Source organism: Dermacentor andersoni, chromosome 6, assembly GCF_023375885.2.
Source record: "Dermacentor andersoni chromosome 6, qqDerAnde1_hic_scaffold, whole genome shotgun sequence".
In the NCBI taxonomy this organism is placed as follows: Eukaryota; Metazoa; Arthropoda; class Arachnida; order Ixodida; family Ixodidae; genus Dermacentor; species Dermacentor andersoni.
The window spans coordinates 84,982,022-84,998,239 of NC_092819.1; the positions used below are offsets into that span (position 1 = coordinate 84,982,022).

Genomic DNA, 16,218 nt, shown 5'->3' on the forward strand with positions numbered 1-16,218 from the left:
CTGATTAGTTCTGAGAAGTGACTGCTTTTTGTCTTGCCTCTCAACAGATATATCACTGTGATAAAAAAATAGTGGTACAATGAAATTGCATATTTGCTTAGCGACATGATACATACTTGCAATGAGCACGGTGCCTGTGTTTACTATAAAAAGCAACAGCCCATGCTTGGTTAGGTTAGGCCCACTACAACATGCAGGCATGGGTGATTGGCGCTTTTTTTATTTCTGTGTCGTGAGGTTTATTGACGTGCGTATAGGTGCAGTCGCACGCAGTATGGCTAGTACAAAAAAGGGGGGGGGGGGGGGGGCAGATATATGTAGCTCACTGTACACGACACAGGGCAAAGGAAATCCGTGTTCAGTAACTATGTTAAATGCCATGTACGTAAATTTTACAACGCTACTCGTTCGAAGCGCGCACAGGTGCATATTGAAAAAAAGTTTCCAGGGTAGATAATTTAGTTCCTAATTTACACTAATTTTGCTCTAACCACGAGACATAATAATTTGAATATACTGCACGGAAAAACGTAGAGCGAATTAAATTGTGTGTCAGCTTCGTGTGTATACATATAGTCTTTCCTATGCATTAGGTTTTTTGCGTAATGCATTAACAGTTGACAGCCTATCTTATGATGTGTACTCTGTTTACATTACAGTTGTTTATTAGTTTACTCGTTTGTTTTGCGACTGATGAAATGCCGGCATATATATATTTTCAACATTTGACATAACCCTGTATGTTTTGCAGGGACAACCCAGGACGTGCATTTCTCAGCACCCAGTCAGCTGCCAAAAGTGACTCAAACACAGGCCACCAGTAAGTGGACATCAGTTGCAATTTCACATTATGCAGTTGGCGGCTGCCTTGTACGGAGGCTTTTTTTTTTAATGAGATGGTGATGTCGTTCTAATGTACATTTTGACCACAAAGGTGCGATCATGTCTCACAGAGGCATATATGGTTGCTATTCTCTGCGAGGGACGTGTTCTCGTGTTCGTGAAGCATTTGTGTTTGGCAGTATTGTCGCCCAATGAGTCAGATATAAACACTAACTCGCCACTGCCGGCAAGTAGTTGCGAGAAACGCATTATGATGCTGTAAAGTTATTTCATTAATTCGAAGGAAAGTTTTGCAGCAGGAAAAAAGGTTGCTATTCCAGGTAAACATGTCTTTTTCTCACAGGTTATTTAGCCAAACTGTGGATGCATGAAATTCGTGACTTATGAATAGATTTTAATTTATTCTTTAGTAATGCTTCTAAAAGAGACTAGAAATAGCATGTGACTACCTCTGCAATCAGCAGACCATACATTTACAGTCATAAGTGGCAGTTCCATGCAGTCTCGCACTTTATATAACCTTTCCTTTCAGCAACATTGGAACTGGTGGCTGCATTTTCAGAAGAAGTGCACTTGACACTGTATATGTATGTGTGAATTCGGTTTTCTTTGTATGTGTCGGCTCACTGACAAACAGTGCAAAAATCTGTTGTAATATGAGCCTGACGACGCCTTCTGCTGCTAGAAATGCGGCACTTCGTATTTTATAGTACTGCATGACATTTAAATCAAAGCTACCACATAAAATGATCAAGAAAACTAACCGCTGTTATAGCTGTTTTCCTCAAAGAACGCTTGTCCTTTATGGGCTGTGTTAATCTGAGCTCTCCACCGATGTTTCAGTAGTATTATCCCTTAGTGAGTGAGAGATTGGGGGCAATTAATCGTGTTAGTGTTTAAGTGGTGTCCTAATTATGTGCATTTGTTCCAACAAAGTTGTCTAGATTACTTTATTGTGTAGTGTAAAGCTTATGAAACCATCAGCAACTACTGAGTTGCTAACACGCATATGGATTTGTCACTATACAGGTGGAACTCGGCTGTACCACTGCAGTGCTGCGGAAATTGCCTTCACCAGCGGCTTTGCAACAGCTGTTTCGCAGCATGTCGGTATGTGTTAATTTATAATTATGTTGGGATGGGCTAGTATTATGGACCACTGCTACTCTGTATTGTGACAGATCCATATGATAAGGGATGTAATGGGCACAGCGAAAACCTTTGAATTTTTTACTATGGTACATAAACAGGCTCTCCTTTTCGTCACTGGAGCAGGAGAGAAGGGCATGCAGGCACTCCTGAGTGTACATATATTTCAAAACATGAGAGAGACATATACACACACACACACACACACACACACAATTAAACTAAAGGCAGGGACGTTGCATCTTTCATCTTGAATTGAATTGTGCAGCGCAAAAATACAACACAGACCACAGAGAAGCACACATGTTAACAGGTTTGATACACACGTTAGTTCAACAGATTTGATACTTCAAGTGTGCTATTTTACACAAGGGGGAAGGGAAAGGGGAGAAAATCTGAAAAAATAGTGGAGTGGAAAAAAAGGAATCGTGCCAAAAAGCATGAGAAGCATCGCGCAGCCAGGATCACCAGCAGGACATCTAAAAAGCACTCTGATAAAATTACATACAGGACAACCTTACATATAGTTTGTTTCAATCAACTCAGATCACATGCAGCCATTACTGCAATCAAGTTGTTTCCTTGTGTCATATGAGGGAATGATGTGGGCCCAAAAAACTGTTTAGAGCTGAAGGATTATGTTCCATTCTGGCCTCATTGCCTGCTTTTTTATCATATTGTTATCAGCTGCTTATGTTAGGGACAAAAAGTAAGAGTACGAACTGTTTCCCAATTCGCCATTCCACACAACATGTCTTTGTGACTATATGTACATGCAGATGATCCATAGTTGAAAAATATTCAGTACAGTAGAATCTCATTACAAGATGCACTTGGTTGTAAGAGATATCTGAAAATGTTTGGTTGGTTTTCCGATGTTTGCCACGTTAACAATACTGTATACAAGAGACACCTTTGTTACTAAGGATGACTTTTTAAGTATTCACTACTTCGAAGGGACACAACCCAGACACATTCACTTTGTGCACCTTGTGTGCTCCGAAGGGCGTAAAGATCACGCAATCTTTACACAAGTCAATCGCGCATGTCTCTTTTAGCATGAACCAGAAAAGGAGGGCAACGAGGACAGTGCAGGGCAGAAAGTGTCGGCAGTTGAAGCTGACGAGCGTCTAAGAGCACCTCAAAGGTACTGCGAGCAACAAGGCTTGCAAAGTGAAGTGTTTAAATTCCAGAAGTTGGGAAGGAAGCTAACACAATCTACAGTCACTAAAAAGCTGTGAATGTCTTCTTTAAAGGGCCCCTAAACCACCGAGGTTGAAATTTAGTTGCGGTGTTGCAGTTCTACACAATAAGGCAATGAACAGGTAGCCACGAGAATTTTTCGAAACGGTGCAGTAATAGTGGAGCTACGTGTGTTTGATTATCGAAAAGTAGTCCCCACTCATTTTACTCTTTCGTCTGGTACATGCCATATGGACAGTATCGTCTTTTCCTTGCCTAGTACACCTCCAAATATTACGGGACAGGCCAACACCAACGAGCTCTGTTGCTGCTGCGCTGGCCCGTCATCCTGCGAGGGGTGGCGCTAATACAACGGAACTGTATGGTGACTCCTGTTGAAGAGCCTCATAGGGAGACCCTTCTGTTGGCGTTTCTGTTCTTTGCCCCCATTGGCTGCCCACAATGGCATCGCGCGCAACGCGACGAGGAAGGAGTGTGTGTATTTGCTTGCAGGCCTTGCCGGCAGTCGTACACTTTCGTTCGACCAATCGACAGCACCGGAAACTGGTGACATCATCAGAGACAGCCTGGTGACGTCGGGACAAACTGGGGGGTGCAGGATAGGTCCAGAGAGGCGCACGGGGTCATTTTTTTCATATTGTGGTGCTCCGGCAGTGCTACGCACTCTGGCATTTGGCTTCGTCGATCGTGACGGCATTCTGATTTCGATACGCGTGTTTACTTGAAATGTTCAAAAAATGTCGAGAAGTGGTTTAGGGGCCCTTTAAGCCACCCTGAGCATTTATTCCTTCAGATATATCAAAACATACTTTAGTGATGATGCATAATAAAGTGATCTAGTCTGGCTCCTCAGTGTCTCAAAATTTTTGGTTTCGAGAGACATGTTTCCCGTGCCTCTTGAATATCTTCTGATGAGGCTTTACTGTAATATACACAAACAATTGTGTAACTCCTCCTGCAAGTATTATTCATTAGCCCGGTCACTTATGTGCAAAGCTTGTGGTTAAGTCTTGATGTCCGTACTTTTTAGAGCTATGTTTATTAATTCATGCTGTTCTTATTGGTTCTTCGATACAGGAGACAATGCCTACGAAATTATTGGCCCTGATCATGAGAGCCCTCAAGGGGCAAACAACATCTCTGTTGCAGAAGTGAGCCCGATACCACTTGGAAGTTACCATGACAGATGACATGGCAGCAATAGATACAGAGACTGCCATGTCTACTGCAGCTGCAACAGTGTACGAGGCAAGCAGCAGCGCGTCAGCATCAGCAGCAGTGTCAGAAGGAACCACACCAGGCCTGGTAGAGCAACATGTGTGCTATCACGGACTTTTTTTGTAGTGGATACAACTCATTTGCTCAACATACAAAAGCTTTTCACCACGACTGTGAGCCAGTGTTATTGTGCAGCAAGTGCAAGACTAAGTTAGGTGTTATAACACAGTACAAGCATCACTTTAATATATGCAAATGCAAACATATTACAGTTGTTGCCTCCCCAGCCCGCCCACATAGTGACAACAATGTGGAACACATGGTGGGACACACCTCTCCCCCATTACAAGATAGTAGAGACTGTCAGTGTTGTTGCTAGATTGACTGGTCTTTGTAGGCAACTAGAAGGACAACACAGGTGTCATAAGATTGTTGTTGACGTTGTTGTTGAAGAGGTAAAAAAGAAGTTTGATGCAGCTGAAGTGCCAACTGATATTGAGCAAATCAAAAGCAACCACCTGAGAAAGCAACACTATCGAAATTTGGGTATCTATGTGCCGCCAACTCTGGTAAGAATGGCATAGGACAGAAGTGTGATGAAAATCACACAGACACTGCTGTTGCATCACTGGCCACAGTGAGCAGCGACTTGTAGGGCAAGAAAGTCAACTGAAACTAACATTATGATATAGTGTCATGCTCCCATGTGACCACTTTTCAAGTTATTTTGCAAGATACAGCTCAACCTCCAGAAACGAGACTGCAACTTGTCTGTAAAAAAGCTTTCACAAAAAATTATTCATAACACTATTAACATAGCAGTATCTTTTTTTTGTGTCGGTTCGAGGTTCCCGGCTGTCCATTAATGCAAAAATTGAGGAAAAAAAGAACATGTGTCGTACTTACACCTTTTTAACAAGTACGAGGGGGACAGAACTTTTCTAGTCATGCATCTTCATCATACTATCAAGTTTTTAAATGCCTTTTATAATTATTATCACCAGTTATATCTGAGTGCATTGTATGCATGTAGCAGGTGTAAAATCAGGTCAGTTGGATCAGATGCCTTATCTGCAAGCGAGCCCTATATTCAAGAAATTTGAATTAAAATAGTTACGTTAGAGACGCAGTCTTTCAGCACTTTATTGCCTGTGGTTTAAGCATTGCTCAATACTTCTGTGGGTGGCAATTTCAACCGGCACAGCACTGCGCTTTGCCACAGTCACATTTGTCTTCAAAGCGGTGTTTACCATTTGTGTTGGTCTGTTTGTGTATGCATAGAGCAAGTTTTTAATTTATATTTTTCTGCATTCTTGTGCTTGCACTAAGCTTGTATAAGGCAGTTACAAAATGTGCGTCACTATAACGAACTGTTCTGTTGAGCTTACACTTGCAAATAATCGTGTTCAGATGGCTGCACTTCTATGCGGGTGCACTGCTAGCTTTGTGTATGTTCTCATGTTTGTATAAAGCTTATATAAGCTAGTTAGAACATGTATGTCACTAAGCATTGTGATATTCTTTAAAGAACTGCTTGGTTGGTTTTACACTTGTGAATTAGTATTGAGGCAGTGGTATTCCCATGTATGCCCACTGCTAGCTTTCTGTGTCCTCGCGTGTTTGTATTAAGTTTCTACAAGGGAGTTACAGCATGTACGTCACTAAGCACTGTGGTATTTTTTAAAGAACTGCTTTGTTGGTTTTACACCTGTGAGTAATAGTACTCGGGTGGCACTAGTCATGTGTAGGTACACAGGGACCATTTGTATACATTATGCTCATGTAAAGCAGTTACAAAGTGTATGTCACTAATTACTGTGATATTTGTTGAATTGCTGTGATGGTTTTACACATGTGAATAATAGTGGTCAGGACACAGTACTTGCAGTGTATAGTTGAATTTATACACTGCCAAGACATGGGCTGTATACGTCCCAAAAGAAATGTATGTCATTATATTGTTGTGATTATTACTGTTTGGATTTTATTAAACTGTAATAAAATTGTTTCTTGTATCTATTGAGGTATGGCAATTTGTCATGCAACCAAACTGAGGACCTGAACTTGTGCATACAAATAAACAGCTAATTTAAGAGTATACTGCTCATATTCTGCTAAACCAGTTTAACAAATCTTGTACTACAATGCTGGAAAAATGACAGAGCTGACTCGGATGTACAGAAAAAGTTCTGCACTGGCTGAAGGACTGCCCCACACTGGAGTTCGTAATGTTGCGTTTATTGGAGTAGAACAGAAAGTGCACTTCTATTAAAAATGCGACAGTCGGTGCAGAAACATAAGGCAGACGAGCGGATGTGGCACATTTTTTTGAGGGCCCTCCATGCCTACTACTGCATTTTTAGTCTTCCTGTGCTCTGCGTATAAGCCCCTGTTCAGCCAAGCTTTTTACTCCATGACAGTTGTTCTACTGGGTTCGTAGCAATATTGAAGAAAAAAATTCAATGGTTTTCAAGGACTTTCAAGGCCCCGACACAGTAACTTCAAGGACCTCATGCAATGTGTGTAGTAGTTTGGACAGGCAATAACTTGTTCAAGAACACCGTTAACTTTAATGCAAACAAAAGAAAACAAATCACATTTCAGTGATTTCAAACATTTGAAAGACTGCTAATTTGCCTTTCACCGCCCACCACTAAACGCACACAAGGAAGCATTTCAAGAAAGCGCTCAGTTTTTCTGCAATAGCACAATTAACTACTTGGACCTGCAACATTTGCAGTTTTTGAATACTGTTTGGTTTGACAGTGTATGTGATGTCATCTGTTGCCTCAGCTTTTTTCACCATCAAATAAGCAATAGTCATTTCTAATTTCTTTTTATTGTGTCTGTCGCTCTCAATTTACTCTTCGAATGCCTCAACTGTTGAGCTTCCTGCTTCTGCTCCTCCAAGCACATTTGTCGCCGGTTCCATGTGCATAAAACTGGTATCTGCAGCTCCTTTGTAATTTCAACTTTAAGGATGTCGCTTTCCTTCTATTACCTCCAGAGACAATTTTCTGTGACATGCGAAAGAGTGTCACAGAAGGGAAAAAAAGCGCTTGGCAATGTCTGCTAAGTCTAGCCAAGTGTACAAGTTTAAGGACTTTCCAGTACTTCTAAAAATTCAAGGGTTTTCAATGCCTTGAAAATGGCATTTTAGAAATAAAGGATTTTCAAGGATCGCTACAAACCCTGGATTCTAGCACCTAAATAATTTTACAAGCTTATTTTGGCATGGAGTTAGGAAATTCATGCTTTCTAGCTAACGCTGCACTATCTCTGTACAGTGAAGCCACGAGAGCGCAACTATTTTGGAGTAAAGAAAAATACTGAAAGCTTTTAATACCACTCTTCTTTTTTTCTATGGAGCTTCGTATTGCCTAGTTAAGTTTACGAATGTGCCTGGTTTTGGCGGGCGTTTCTTCGACATTTTCTGGAAGAAGCAGATGTCTAGCCCCCGTATTCAGAAATGTATCTTAATACAAAGCTCATGCTTGACTTGATATAAACGACGCCTGGTGCGAACGTCCCCCAAGACGCTCACTGCCTTTCTTTTGGCGCGTTCACGACTTGCGTCGTTTAGATCAAGTCAAGCATGGGCTTCAAGTTATGATGCATTTCTGCATATGGGGGTAAGCGTGCACAATTCCGGGCAACGCACTGTGCCATTGACACTGAGAGAAAACGGGGAAAACAGAGTTAACCACTTATGCTCCTAAACTTTCGCGTATCTGTGGTGTGCGTGTATCGTGGAAGAAGAAACAGCGCAAACACAAGGACGAGAAAAAGCATCAACCACACCAGCGCTTCGTGGTGTGGCATGTTTTTGCGTCGTCCTTGTGTTGCGCTGTTTCTTCTAAAATGCTCAATCAACTAGCCGGCAAGTCCATCCTGTGCATATATAAATTGAACACACGCATGAGTGTAGATGGTCTTCGAAGCTTTTAGAACGAGCACTGCCACAGGATACGAGCAGTGCACGCGTAACAAGTGGACACATTAGTCATTTAAACATGCGTGCCAATGCATTTGACGCGGCTATCGGCATAAGCAGTCTCCAAATGCTGGAATGCATGCGCTTCAAAACGCTAACGATCCGCTGCTAATGCAGGACAACAGCTCACAGCGGACTGAACCAAACTCTAAACTAATGCACTTGAAAAGAACGCCTACACGGCAGCGTGAGGCACGTCGAAATGCCTGGTACTGGCGTCGCAGTTGCTCACCAGTATACGCGCGAATTAAATTCACATACGTGGATTGTTGGCGCAATACTTTGTATCCGCGTATTTTGGAGAACATGGACTGGAGAAGCACTCGATCATGAGCTGAACGGCATATTTGTTATTTTCCTGCGGTGACGACAAGCCGTGAATAGTTCTCACGTTGTCGTCTACGTTGTCTTCCTTCGTTAGTCGTAGCAAGGAATGGAAATGATGCAAACGCACACGTATTCCAGTACACAACAGCACAGCACACTGCAGAGAAACCCCACCCACCACAGCCGATTCATCAAATCCGTTTGGTATATATATAACCTCTAAAAGAACACGACTGTACGTGGCGGCGCTGTGGTGTAATGGTTATGATGTGTGTATTGAATTGTACAAACGCGAGTGTACGCGGGTTCGAATCCACATGATGTATAGAGCATTGTGATTCTTGACAAGCATGTGATCTCCTTGACAATTGTATTCTAATTAGATTGTGTGACTCCTGATTGTGATATTTGCGAAGATATTTGCAGATTAAGTGTTAATTCCTTTTTTTTTCTCCTCAGTGGCGTTCGTGACGCATACGCATAGGCCGCCTCAGAGCAGTCACGCCTCACGGTAGGCAGCAAATAGCCAGGAAAAAATGACTTTAAAATCCTGCGTAACTTTGCTCACGCCTATTCTGAAGGCCGTTTGGAATCGGGCCAGTGTCTCTGAGGAGCCGCCTAGGGAACAGTATATCAGCGGCCCTAATTTGATCTGATTTCCTGCCTGCATGCGTGACCAGGACTTGGCAAAAGGGTATTGGGAAGAGTACTAGCACTCTGTTCTGAAGGAGTACAAGCACTCTGTTTGGGGGAGTAGAAGTACTCGGTCTGGCGGTGTACTATTAACCCTGCGGGGAGAGTATTAGCACTCTGCGGAAGAGTACTAGCACTCCCTGTGGGAAGAGTATTATCACTCTGCGGAAGAGTACTAGCAATCCCTTGCGGTGGAGTAACAAAACTCTGTCAGGAGGAGTTGACCTACTCTCTCTCAAAGAGGGTCGATCTACTCTCGAAAAGAGAGTGAAATATGGGACAAGCAGCTACTCCCTCAAAGAGAGTGCCCGGCACTCCCTTAGTTTTTAGAGTGTAGTTGTATCAGGTTAGAACCGTAAAGAAAACGTAATTAAGTCTCTACAAATAGAGGCACTAGTGGCGGAATATGTAAGGCAAGGTCAGTGAATGTCAGGAACGTTAAAGTCACCAAGAATGATTAAGTTAGATCTGCCTAGGCTATGTTCATGTATAAAATGCGAAATATTATCGAACTCATTAGGGCAATAAAGACCGCACAAATTGTTAAATTCTGCTTATGCACTAGTAACTCGCAGCAAACCGATTCTACAGTGCGAGGACCTGGTATAACCTTAAAGTTGAAATCTGAACGTAAAAGCAAAGCAACACCCTCGCCTTCCTTATTCTGATGGTCGTAGCGGACAACAATGTGACCAGCGGGCATGAATTCTGTGTCGTGAATATCTTCATGGAGCCATGTTTCGGTGAAGCATATAACATGAGGAGAACATGAAGAAACTAGCGAAAGAAATTGTGGAAATTTGTTATTTTTCTGGCATTAACATTCAGATGCGCAAAGACCTGTGGCGGAGTGATGAGATTGTCAACCTGATGATGAAACATTTGGAAATTTTGCGCTAGAATCAAAACCAGGAGCTCCTACTAAACTATATTTGAGGCACCGTCCGAGTAGTAACGAACGTTAACTATAAATAAATGATGAAACCTCATTTTAATAACCGAGCCGTTATTCCGCTGCTCAACCGAAGTGTACTGCACGCACTCTGAACGAAAAATCTTCGGAAAGTTTCATGCCGGAATTTCTCAGCTTATAAACGTTTTTCAGCATCACTAGCTTATCGCTGAATACAAGCAATATTAAAATGATAGGGCGAGAACACCCAGGGCGAATTCCGCCTTACCTACGTATGGAAGCGTTCAATAGGCGGACAGTCACGGGAAAGAATCAACACGTTTATGACCTTGGAGTCATGGTTCTCGTTAATATCATTTGATATGCCATGATGGATTATCTTAGTTATGCGTGAATGGTTTTCAGTACCGTGATATTTGGCAGTTCGGCAACAATGCGCTTTAGGAAAACCGCCTCAGAACGAAGCTGATCAGAGTATTGATCACGTAGTGCCTTCGAACATGAGGTTTTAAGAGCAGCCGCACGCAATTCCCAGGCATCGAAACGTGTATTCACAGCATTTTTGATTTCAGATATCTACTGTGACATATTTTTCTCACAAGCAACTAAATCTGAAATGAACCTTCACAAGAGAAGGGTAATCGAAAGAAAACATTGCCAGCTCGGCCAACGTCTCAAGGGCGCCAAGAACGCTTTCTTGGGATTCGTCAGTTTTGCCACTTTTAGACGCCGGTCTCATGAGGCCTGGGTTGAGCTCAACGTCACCACTCAGGCTAACACGACTAAGCTAATCGACGACAAAAGAAAAATTGCACGTGAGTCTACTACGCATATAACTGTGTAGGCAACACAGCAACAGCGGGAATCGGTTATCGGATCGGATACAGTATATATATATATATATATATATATATATATATATATATATATATATATATATATATATATATATATATATATATATATATATATATATATATATATATATTGTAGGGGGGCGGGTATTCGGCTCGTAGAGCAGCAGCGACAAACTCAGCACCAGCAGGTATGGCGCAGCCAGCGAACAAACTGGGTACGAGCCACGCCATGGCAACGGGGCTTTTTAGCCTGCCGATCTTCTTCGTAACAATCACCCCCGAAATTGAAGAGTAGCCATCCTGGCGACCTAGGAAGAGGTGGGCAGATCGTAATACTGCTTCAGCTGGTCAATGTGCACAGTCTCTCGTCCCCGACGACGCAGATCGGGAGATGGCAATACGGGTTCGACCACGTAGTTCACTGGTGATGTTTGCGCAACCACGTGGTAGAGCCCGTGATACTTCGGGAGGAGCTTGGACGAAAGGCCAGGAGCAGCAACAGGCGGGACCCAAAGCCACACGAGTGAGTCCACGGGGAAGGGGTGAGGGGGAGGACAGGTCATGACGCTCTTTTTGGTGGCACTGTTGAGCAGACGTCAAAGAACGGGTCAGTTGTCGGCATTTCACTTCGTCCTGAGCAACCGCAGAAGCAGGTGAGCATTCAACAGGGTTCGGCCGGTACGGGAGAACCGTATCAGTGGTGCTGGATGGATGGCGGCCGTAAAGCAGAAAGAATGGTGAGAATCCGGTAGTGGCTTGAGAGGCAGTGTTTTATGCGTGACGAGCGGAAGTACAAGATCACAGTTGGAGTGGTCAGATGCAGCATACATTGATAGCATGTCCGCAAGAGTTCTGTTGAATCGTTCTGTTAAGCCATTGGTCTGTGGATGATAAGCAGTAGTAGTGCGGTGATTGATTTGGCATTCAGATAGGAGTGACTGCAGGACGTCCGAGAGGAATACGCGGCCCCGACCGCTCAACAGTTCCCGAGGGGCACCATGGCGGAGAACAAAGTTGTTTAGAATGAACGAGGCGACGTCTTTTGCTGATACGGCAGGCAAGGTGGCGGTTTCAGCATACCGTGTCAAATGATCTACAGCGGCAACAATCCATCGGTTGCCAGCGCCAGTAGATGGAAGATACCCGTATATATCAATGGCGACACGGTCAAATGGCTGAGCTGGGCAGGGAAGTGGTTGGAGAGGTGCAGTGGAGAGATGCGGGACACATCTACGTCGCTGGCAGGCAATGCAGGAGCGTACGTATTTGTGGACGAAGGTGTACATCCCTTGTCAATAATATCGTAGGCGAAGGCGTGTGTAGGTTTTTGCCACTGCGCCGTGACTACACTGCGGGTCAGAATGAAAAGCGGAGCATAAATCTTGTCGTAGGTGGCGAGGTACTACTAAGAGCCATTTGCGGCCGCCATTGTGGTAGTTGCGGTGGTATAAAAGTCCGTCGCGGATTGTGAAATGCTGCGCCTGTCGGCGTAACGCTCGAGGTGCCGAGGTTGCCGGAGGATTTGACAAAACTCGAATATCATGGCGATCCATGGGTCTTTTCGTTGCTCCGATGCCATGTCCAGGATGTGAAGTGGTGAGATGTCATGTCTGTCGGTAGAAGTGCTGCTGTCTGAAGTAACTGGGGAGCGCGAGAGGGCATCGGCGTCAGCTTGTTTGCGTCCAGAGCGATAGACGGCACGGATATCATATTCCTCGATTCGGAGGGCCCACCGAGCAAGGCGGCCCGACGGGTCTTTTAGGTTGGACAACCACCAAAGAGCGTGATGATCCGTCACCACGTCAAAGCGTCGACCGTAGAGATATGAACGAAATTTTTGAAGAGCCCATACGATAGCCAGGCACTCTTCTTTTGGGACTGAGTAATTGGCCTCAGGTTTTGTGAGGGCATGACTGGCATAAGCGACTACGTATTCGGCATTAGTGTTCTTGCGTTGTGCGAGCACGGCACCAAGGCCGACACCACTGGCGTCAGTGTGAAGTTCTGTAGGTGCGCTTGGATCAAAATGGCCCAAGATTGGCGGAGATGTGAGTAGGTGACGAAGAGTCGTAAAGGCATCATCAGAGGCTTCCGACCAAGCAGAAAGGTCATTGTCGCCTTGGAGAAGTTGGTTTAGTGGTGTGATCACAGTAGCGAAATTGCGAACGAAACGTCGAAAATAGGAGCATAGGTCAATGAAGCTGCGTAGTGCTTTCAAGTTAGTGGGCTTCGGAAATTCGGATACGGTGCGAAGTTTAGCAGGAGCAGGAAGAATGCCTTCTTTGGAGACAGCGTTGCCTAATATAGTCAGTTTTCGAACTGCAAGTTGGCACTTCTTTAAGTTAAGCTGGAGACCAGCATTCCGGAGACAGGTCAAAACTTGATGTAAACGCCGAAGATGGGTCGGAAAATCAAGGGAAAAGACGACAACGTCGTCGAGGTAGCAGAGACAAGTATGCCGCTTCATGCCGCGTAGGACGGCATCCATCATGCGTTCAAAGGGGGCGGGCGCATTGCACAGGCCGAACGAACATTACAGTGAATTCATACAAGCCGTCTGCTGTTACAAACGTGGTTTTAGGACAGTCAGCGTCAGCCATGGGCACCTGCCAGTAGCCAGAGCGGAGATCTAAGGAGGGAAAAACTCCACTCCTTGCAAACAGTCAAGTGCGTCGTCAATACGTGGCAACGGGCATATATCCTTTCGGGTAATCTTGTTTAAGCCTTTGATAATCGACGCAAAATCGTATGGTGCCGTCTTCTTTTTTAACCAGGACGACTGGTGATGCCCAGGGACTACTAGAAGGCTGGATGACATCGCGATTGAGCCTATCGTTCACCTGGTCATTGATAACGCGTCTTTCAGTCGTCGATACTCGGTAGGGCCGCTGTCGAATTGGTGCATAGCTCCCAGTGTCGATAGTGTGCGGAACAGTTGTTGTGCGGCCGAGTGATGGTGCTTGGCAGTCGAAAGAGGAAGAAAAGCCTTGAAGCAAGCGAAAAAGTTCGCCGCACTGCGTCGTCGTAAGGTCACTGGCAATAGCTTCGGCATTCTTGTTGTCCACTTCTCTACTACTGTGTCCTGTCTGCACGCCTCACCTCTTTTTTGCATTATGAATCCTTACCAACTAGCTCAGCTTTCTGTCGTTCTAGGCAATAGCTGGCCTAAAAGAACGCGGCAGTGACTGAGGAGGCGATGCCTCGAGAGCAGCAAGATAAGTGGAGTCGTCCATCGTGTCAAATATTGAAGATGAGGTCTGTGGCTCTGCTCTGTCAAGGCTTTCACGGCGGCGTAAATTGGTTCAGCCGATGGGTTTGAGACGCACATGAAAGAGGCGCCAGATTTTAACTGGAGGACGGCGAACAGCAGTTGTAGTGAACGGCGGCGAACTAAGAGTTCAGACGGAGTGAAGAGTATACTGTGCCGTCATCTACAGAGTCACAAGAGATAGTGACAAGAGTGGAAGACCAGGCAAGTATAACGGTGTTTTCTGAAACAGCGATTTTTCGACAATGGTCCTTATGGTCAGTGAAAATATCGGTCGAAAACTGAAACAGCTCGATTTCGGTGCGGGCGCAGTCAATGATCGCATGATGTGCGGAGAGAAAGTCCCAACCTAATAGGACGTCGTGTGAACATGATGGCAACCCGATGAATTCTATGATATAGAGGACCGCCTGAATTACGACACGAGCAGTGCAGGTGCCGGATGGCTTGACGTGCTGCGCGTCGGTAGTTCAAAGAGACAGTCCAGAAAGCGGCGTCGTCACTTTTCCTATCTTCAGCAAATACGGGCATCTATCGCTGAAAGTGCTGCGCCGGTGTCGACAAGTGCTAGTGTCAATGTTTCTTCTATTGCGACTTCAATAACGTTCTTCGGGGAAGTGTGGGGCCTTATACATTTCGCTGACACCGCAGTTCTCGCCTCCTGAACTGCGATTTTTAATTTTCCTGGCGTAAAGGGCTCCGCCGCCGGCGCATGTAGGAAAGCGAGCGGCGGCGAGGAGAAGGTGAACGGCGAGCGGCGGAGAATGCGGTGTCGACGGCAGGAGGAGATTCAAAGTTGTCCGAATAGTTGCGGCGTTGTTGGAAACGTGGCGCATATGGACGCATATTGTTGGGGACGTTCGGTGTAAGGAGGCGACAGTGACGTGCCACGTGTCCAGAACGGCCACAATAAAAACAGATCGGACGCTTGTCTTTCGTGCGCCAATGGTCTTGACGTCGTGCATAGTGCACCAGTGGACGGACTGGAGGGCATACGGGTGGGCGCAAAGGTGGGCGAAGGGGGATCTAGGTCTGTGGCGCAGGCCTCATCGCGACTTCGGCGTACGTCAGGGGAGCGGCCGTCGGAGCCTGCTGAAGAGTGTGGTCGGCTACCTGCTCCTTGATGACAGATTGGAGAGCGGGCGCCAACGGAGTACTCGGCTGGCCGTGTGTAAGTGGAATCAAGGAAAGCTGACAAAGCACCTCTTCACGGACGAACTCTTTGATCTGTAGCAGCAGCGAAGTGTTATCCGGGGCAGCAGCCAAGCTCGACATTGAAGTGGCGTGAGGTGTAGATTGGCGGATGGCTACGCGTTGTTTGCGCAGTTCGTCGAAGCTTTGACAGAGACTGACGAGTTCAAAGACTGTCGACGGATTTTTCGCCAACAGCATATGAAAGGCGTCTGCTTCAATGCCTTTTAAGATATGGCGGATCTTCCCGGCATCAGCCATTGTGATGTCAACGTGGTTGCAGAGGTCGACAACATGTTCTATATAGCTTGTTGCGCCCGCATTGTTGCGCACGGCCACGCAAACGTTGCTCGGCGCGAAGCTTGCGAACCGCGGGACGCCCAAATACCTCTGTCACGTTAGTCTTGAAGGCCGTCCACGTCGTCAGATCATGTTCGTGGTTGCGGTGCCACACGCTGGCGACACCGCTCAAATAAAAGGACACGTAATTCAGTTTTTTGGTGACGTCCCAGTGGTTGTGGATGCTCACAGTCAGCGAGCCAGTCTTCTACGTCATGGTCTT

The 16,218-nt window shown here is 45.3% G+C and overlaps 2 protein-coding genes and 1 long non-coding RNA gene across 3 annotated transcripts in view; all 3 read left to right on the forward strand.

Annotated features, from left to right (window-relative positions):
- The window catches only part of LOC126522990 (sodium-coupled monocarboxylate transporter 2-like), a 132,805-nt gene that overhangs the window by 94,964 nt on the left and 21,623 nt on the right, over positions 1-16,218 (forward strand). The gene's annotated exons all lie outside the window — the stretch shown is intronic.
- The window catches only part of LOC126522991 (sodium-coupled monocarboxylate transporter 1-like), a 71,864-nt gene that overhangs the window by 43,802 nt on the left and 11,844 nt on the right, over positions 1-16,218 (forward strand). The gene's annotated exons all lie outside the window — the stretch shown is intronic.
- On the forward strand, positions 307-6,436 carry LOC140218979 (uncharacterized). The gene is made up of 3 exons (XR_011895211.1): positions 307-820; positions 1,873-1,953; positions 4,273-6,436. It is a non-coding gene; the product is annotated as an uncharacterized lncRNA (long non-coding RNA).